This window comes from Labeo rohita, unplaced genomic scaffold (assembly GCF_022985175.1).
Source record: "Labeo rohita strain BAU-BD-2019 unplaced genomic scaffold, IGBB_LRoh.1.0 scaffold_882, whole genome shotgun sequence".
Taxonomy (NCBI): Eukaryota; Metazoa; Chordata; class Actinopteri; order Cypriniformes; family Cyprinidae; genus Labeo; species Labeo rohita.
Genome location: NW_026129835.1, coordinates 1 through 7,097, shown reverse-complemented (window position 1 = coordinate 7,097; position 7,097 = coordinate 1). Strand labels below are relative to the sequence as shown.

The 7,097-nt window shown below is 35.9% G+C and overlaps 1 long non-coding RNA gene across 1 annotated transcript; it reads right to left on the bottom strand.

Moving 5' to 3' along the window:
* Positions 1–246: 246 nt before the first annotated feature.
* Positions 247–7,083, bottom strand: LOC127162308 (uncharacterized). Its single transcript, XR_007827298.1, has 4 exons — positions 7,026–7,083; positions 2,311–2,459; positions 1,979–2,035; positions 247–325 (listed from the first exon to the last, which is right to left on the bottom strand). It is a non-coding gene; the product is annotated as an uncharacterized LOC127162308 (long non-coding RNA).
* Positions 7,084–7,097: the final 14 nt, after the last annotated feature.

Below are 7,097 nucleotides of genomic sequence, written 5' to 3'. Positions count from 1 at the left end.
ATTTTTTTGGCACATACTTGTATAATTTACATTTTAAAGTGTGACAAATGTCTGATTTGGAGCAACATGAGCATGTTTTTTTTAAACTTTGTAACAATTAAAAAATTACACAAAGATTGAACGCTGAATTTGACTATTTACATGAAATATTGAACACAAAAATAACTATGTACATTCAAGATTTCCCAACAAGATTTCACTTTTTTCTTTAATTTCTTTTTTTTTTTTCTTATTTTTTACACGCCTGGCAGATGAAGCTCTCTATCGTTGGTGGTGTGTTGATACAGTCGCAGTGAAACCACCGAGGGCATTCATCGCAGCATATCTGAACATATTAAAACACATATTAAAAAGACTTAAGAACAGAATTTAGTCAGTTAAAATATAAATACATACATATATTAATGAAAATGGGATATATTTTAGAGCAGTCAATGTGCAGCTTGTATAGCCGTGTATATTTACTGTCCCCTGAAAATAACTCAACATACAGCCATTATTGTCAAAATAGCTGGCAACAAAAGTGAGTACATCCTAAGTGATAACAGCACTATGTCATTTAACCATGCAAAGCCACATGTCCTATTTATCATGTTCATGTTTTTGTCTGCTTGACATTACCATACAAAGTTGTGTATCTTGTATTAGAGCAGTTAAAATTTAGTGCTTTGAGTACAATTCTCTCATACTGACCAGTGGATGTTTAACAAGGCACCTCATGGCAAAGAACTCTCTGAAGATTTGAGAATTAGAATTGTTGCTCTTCACAAAGATGCCCTAGACTATAAGAGGTTCAGTAACAACCTGAAACTGAGTTACAGTACTGTGGCCAGGGTGATACAGAGATTTTCCAATATGGGTTCCATTCGGAACATGCCTCACAAGGGTCGATCAACTCATTCTGTGCTTCAGGTGCAGAACCTGGCTTCAAAAAACAGATGCATGAGTGCTGCCAACATTGCTTTAGAGGTTGCAGAAGTAGAAGGTTAGTTTGTCAGTGCTCAGACCATACTAGTAACATCAAGGTCTGGGGCTGCATGAGTGCTGCTGGTACTGGGGAGCTGCGGTTCATTGAGGGAAACATGGATTCCATTAAGTACTGTACATTTCTGAAGCAGAACATGATGACTTCCCTGCAGAAACTGGGCTGAACGGCAGTTTTCCAACATGATAATGACCCCAAACACACCACCAGGATGACAATTGCCTTGCTGAGGAAGGTGCAGGTGAAGGTGATCTGACCTGAACCCTATTGAGCACCTATGGGGCATCCTTAAGCAGAAGTTGGAGAAGCACCATGTGTCTAACATCCAGCAGCAAAATATTGACACTTTGGACACAGTTTTGACAAGTTCACTTAGAGTGTACTCACTTTTGTTGCCAGCTGTTTTGACAATAATGGCTGTATGTTAAGTTATTTTTACAGGACAGTAAATATAAACAGCTATACAAGCTGCACATTGACTACTCTAAAATATATCCAAGTTTAATTTTTTATAGTATTGTCCCTTGAGAAGATATACTAAAATGATTGCTGAAATGTGAGGGGTGTACTCACTTCTGTGAGTGTATGTATATATATATATATATATATATATATATACACTTATATATTTGTACCTTAAGAAGTACAAAAGAATGATTAATAGTATATTAAGTACAAAATTGATGTGTGAAAATAGAGCACTTTAAGAACATTATCGAAGTGCACTTTTCCACCTGGGTAAAGTGGATTCACAAGTTGTGTTAATTTATTACAATAAATTTAGGCCAAATAACTTAATAAAGAAATATTACTGATTATGCAGGTGTCCACATTATTTTATCCAACCTCTGTTCATAACTTAATTGTTCTTTCATTGATTGAACTATACAATTTCAAGTTTATGACACACAAAACTTATAGAGTATGCATTTATGTTAATTTAAAAACATTATTTAAACAGTATATTAATTAATGTTCCCCATTTCTGTTCACCTTTCATCTTCCTCACATTCTTCCACATGTTCTTCCTCTAAATGACATTTTCCTTGTCTAAAGCAGAACAGAAACAGAAATAATGTTCTGAACATAATTTGAGATTTTAAAAGGGGTTAGCCTCAAACAGCACACACCGCTTTGCATAAAAATAAAGTTTCTACCTAGTAACGTTATACTGTATATATTGTTATATTGACTCAAACATGTTTATCTTTATTTCATAATAAATATCTTAAAGGTGCTTACGATCTAGCTGCAGATTCTTATCACGAATTATTAAGTATTTTAATCTATATAACATCATTTGAAAAAATATATGTTTCACTTACGATCGCAAGGTTTTCCTTTTGTAAGACAGCTGAGTCCAGGTAAACACGGACGGAACTGAACCTTCCTTTAGCTTCCTAATTCCAGTTAATGTTCTTAAAAAACATTCCGGAGAGAAATGTTTCAAGCACACTCTTGTGTTCTTTGTAATCTATACAAAATGGAGACATTTAACCTTAGTTGTTGTTGTAAAAATAACGTTAACTAGTATTTTTGGGAAAAAGAAAATCTTTTCCCGGTCAATTTGACCCGAACATAACCAGAGGGTTAAGTTAATTGTAACGCAACTTATGGTTAACATGACAGCTGAAGACTCACATTAAACAGTATGGTTAGGCTGTAACCAATTAGTATGCTAAGCTAACTAACATAAATCAACAAGCACATGCACGGTCAACTTCTTCATTTACTTAAATATGGCGGATAGACACACTGATGGAAAATCACAAATGAGACATCATTAGAATCAGCATTTGAAAAGTTATAAGCGTTTTTTGCAAACCGAGCGTGCAAATCTCTTGAACGCTAGGTGGCGCTGTATTTAAACTTCTCAGGTACCTCTGGGACATGCTGTTGATGATGTCTATTTGTGCAGATATGTCTAATGGTTCAAAAGATATTGGAATTTATGACAAATTTAAAAATGGTGGACACATGGTTCAGCTGATCCTGGCAAAATCAATATCATCAGCATGACCCAAGGAATCCATAGACACCAATATCATGATTTTCTGAGCAACTGTACAAAAGATATAAGCAATAATATCAATTGTTCATATCTCATGATCCATAGGTGTTAAGTTTGCGACATCATAACAATTTTGAAGGAGGAGTAGCGAAAAACATAATACTGTACTGGCCACTACTGCAGTGGGTGGAGTCTTAATGTAAGCTATTGAATGTAATCAGCATGAAGAGAATAATCAGGTGTACTAAGTTTAATTTTCCTAGAGGCCTCAAAGTTGGTCAGATCACTATTCATGGCTATCACTAAAATTTTGCCAATTTCATTATTTTCCTATGTTCCCTTCATAGGGCTGCCACAGACTCCCATTGGCATAAAAAAATAATAAGAAGAAGAAAACATACAGATCTGGGCTTGGACCCTAAAAATCACTAAATTGGCAACATTGACATTGACTGCAGGAAAAACAAATGTTTTTTGAGTATCATGAAATACAGCAACACATTTAAAGATACTGCTCAACATTGATTGAATGGTCCAGAAGGATCATTGAAGAATATTATTCCTGTTCAGTCTGATGCTGATACAACACAGGAAGAGTTTAACATTCTTCAACTCACAGTCTATGCTTCATCCATTGTTATGTTAGATCATTTACAAGATGACATCAAACCTACTGACCGTGTGTCAAATGTGGGAAGTAGATTATCCAAAAATCAAAGCTCAATTGTCAAAAGATGATGTGGGGTGTCGTCTGTTTCTTCTGCACATCTCAAAGCAGAGGCTGAGTTGGCTTCATTTAAAGGCTTTATTTTTTACAAAAGCACAACATTTTGTTAATATTGTGAGTGCATGCAAATGATATTACACTCTTTACAGTTCCGGATGATATATTTGGCTTACCTTTATGAGCAAAGATTACGGTGTATTTAATTTTTATTTTTTTTTTGTAAATGATTGTGCTGGCGCCTCCATGTCCTGAAAAGCGCATTTAGTGTCCCCTCTCCAACAAACGATTGTATACGCATAATAGTGTGCATTTCTCTAAGTTAAACGTTTAAAATAACATTGGGATATGCTTGAAGATTTTATTTTAGGCAAGTCTTGATGATTTGAGAAGGCAAAATTGATCAGACATAGACTGTGATCAACTCACTGCCTGCATCTGGCCGTTTAGTCATTACGTTAAAATCTTAATTTCGTTAGGGCAAAAATCTATGGGCAATTTAACAAACAAAAATGTTAAAAATGTTCTTTATAAAGAAACGAAAAGAAATATAACCACGTTCCTATTAAAAACAAAACTGAGCTATTTTAATGGATGCAACAGTGTAATGGGAAAAAGAGAGAAAAGACTCGGGCTCTAGTCAGACTCAGACTAGTAATTTTAATGAACCGTCGGACAAGGGTTGGGCGAGGTTGTTACGAATTTATGCAACAAATGTTTGTTTAATATTTACCGTTCTTATTTTGGCTACTTTCTTATTTAAATGTATAATTTATTTGATATTTACTTTAGTATTTGTAGGGTGAAATAAACACGCACGTTTGTTATGTTTCAAAATTATATATCAACACCGCGCCACCGACGGTAGTTGGTCCATTACCACCGCAGTGGAAAAAAACTGCCACCGTCACAGCCCTACTGGTTGGATTGATAGTGTAATTTGGAAAGTTTGAAGATCAATATATGCTTTAAACCTATGGGTTCCGGAGAAGTGAACACAGCACGGCTGCACTACTTTTCTGATGCAAGCGAAGATGGTTATGGAGTAGTTACTTGTATGCTTTTGCATGATATTAACTAAGTGCATGCTGCTTTTGTAATGGGGAAAGCTATGGTAGCTCTTTTAAGTAGGTGTCTATCGAATTGAACTTAGTGCTGCCACGTTGGCAAGTCGAATGGATTCATTGTGGAGAACAGAACTGTGTATTTGTCAGCAAGGCGGACAGTACCTCTACTGAAATATATAAGGTATCGAACTTTAGTGGCTAACAGAGTTTCCGAAATTCTTAAGTTGTCTTGATAATCACAATGGAGGCGTGTGAGCACTGCAGCAAATCCAGCAGATATAGCTTCCAGAGGGTTGAGAATAGAATCAGTTCTGAAGAAAAAAACTTGGGTGTTTAGAGCTCAGTTTTTTCTTTTGCCTGAAAATGAGTGGCCTGTTAATCCTACTGACCTGGAAGAATGTTCACAAAAGGATCCAGAGACGAAAAGAAGTGTCACTGTCTATACTGTACAATTAGAGGAGGATGTTATGACACATTGTATCCAATACTTCTCCCCCTGAAGCTGGTTAAAAAGGTCAGTAGCTTGAATTCTCAGATTTAAGCAATTTCTCCTAAATCAAAGTCAGAAGAGGAAATTATTGAAAATGGCTTTATCACAGTCTGGCATGAATAAAAACCAGAAAAGACAACAACTGGAAGATGAAATGGAGAAAATAAAGGCTCAATGTGACAGAAGTGAGCTTTCTGTGGAGGAGCTGAAGAAGGTTGAATTGGTTTTTATTTGTTATTGTCAAAGACAAAGATACTCTGATGAATTCTCAAGTCTGCACAAGGGAGAACAAGTGAAAAGGAAAAGTCACATTTATAAACTCAATCCAGTTCTTGAAGACAGTGTTTTACGAGTGTTTTACGAGTAGGGGGATGGTTGAGTAGGGCAGCTATACTTGAAGAGTCAAAACATACTGCTATACTTGCGAAAGACTTTCACATCTAAGGTATCTTTCTTAAACATATACATGAAGAAGTGGGTCATGGTGGCCCTAATGATATGATATCAAGTTTGCTTTGACAGTATTGGATACTGTTGCCATTAGGAAGATCTTATCCAAGTGTGTGAAAGCAGCGGCTTGGATTTTGAGATTTAAGAAAGAGGAAACAACTGAGCAGGATGGTTTATTGGAAAAAGTAATATTGACTTTCAAAAGTCAACTTAACTTCACTTCTCAACAGAAGAGATGGCTGATGGCTGAATTGGAGATAATTAGACTCTCTCAAGAAAAGATGTTTCCTGATGAGCTTGCTAGCCTAAAAAGAGGTGAAAGTATAAAGAGGAGTAGCCATATTTATGGACTTTGTACCATTCTTGAAGATGTTTTGAGAGTTGGAGAACAATTAAGTAGGGCATCAATACCTGAAGAATCCAAACATCCAGTCATTTTGGCCAAGTTTTCTCACATTGCAGACATCCTCTTGCCACATATACACCAGGAAGTAGGACATAGTGCTGCAAATTGCACCAGAAATATTAGATTACTGAGGTAAGTACAGCAATAAGAACTGTTCATTTGCATTGTTTGCCGGAGATTGAATTCACTTCCAGGATGTCAACAGATGGTGGATTTACCATTAGAAAGAGTCCCACCAAATGAACCTCCACTTACTCATTTTGGGGTTCATTATTTTGGACCTTTTGAGGTAAAAAGCAGAATTTAGTGAAAAGATATGAAGTAATTTTTACCTGTTTGACTGTACAAGCAGTACATATTGAGGTGGCATCCTCCTTGGATACAGTTTCTTTTATAAAAGCACTTTGCTGTTTCATTACAAGAGTAGAGCAGTCCAGAAACTTTGATTAGGGGATGAGTAATTCAAACTCTTACAGACAGAAGAGCATTTGTGCGTCATGTACTAGTTTCGCAAGCTCTGTCATAGATGTCAAGATGGTTAACTTTACCTGACAGTGTTTGACTTTGAGATTGACCTGTGAGCCTGACAGAGTGGAACTGTAAAGAACACTGATTATTAAGCCATGTTATGAACACATTTTTTTTTTTTTTTTTCTTTTTTCTCTTCCCTTTTTTGAAGAAATTAATGTTTCTTATAACCTTAAATTCGACCAAAACTGACTTTTTTTTTTCTTCACTCATTTCACAAATTTTTTCAACTCATTTTGCCACCATGGGTCACATATAGAGTGGATTTACTCAAGATGCCTTCAAAAGAGTGAGTAAGGAAGATCATAGCTGATGCCTATATGAAAATTTTAGAAAGTTGTAGAAAGAAAGAAAGAAAGATTACCCAGTCAATTCCATTGTCCTGTTCCCCACAAAAATGGCAGAGGTCTTTCAGGTCATCTAGTCAGCGTTTGGT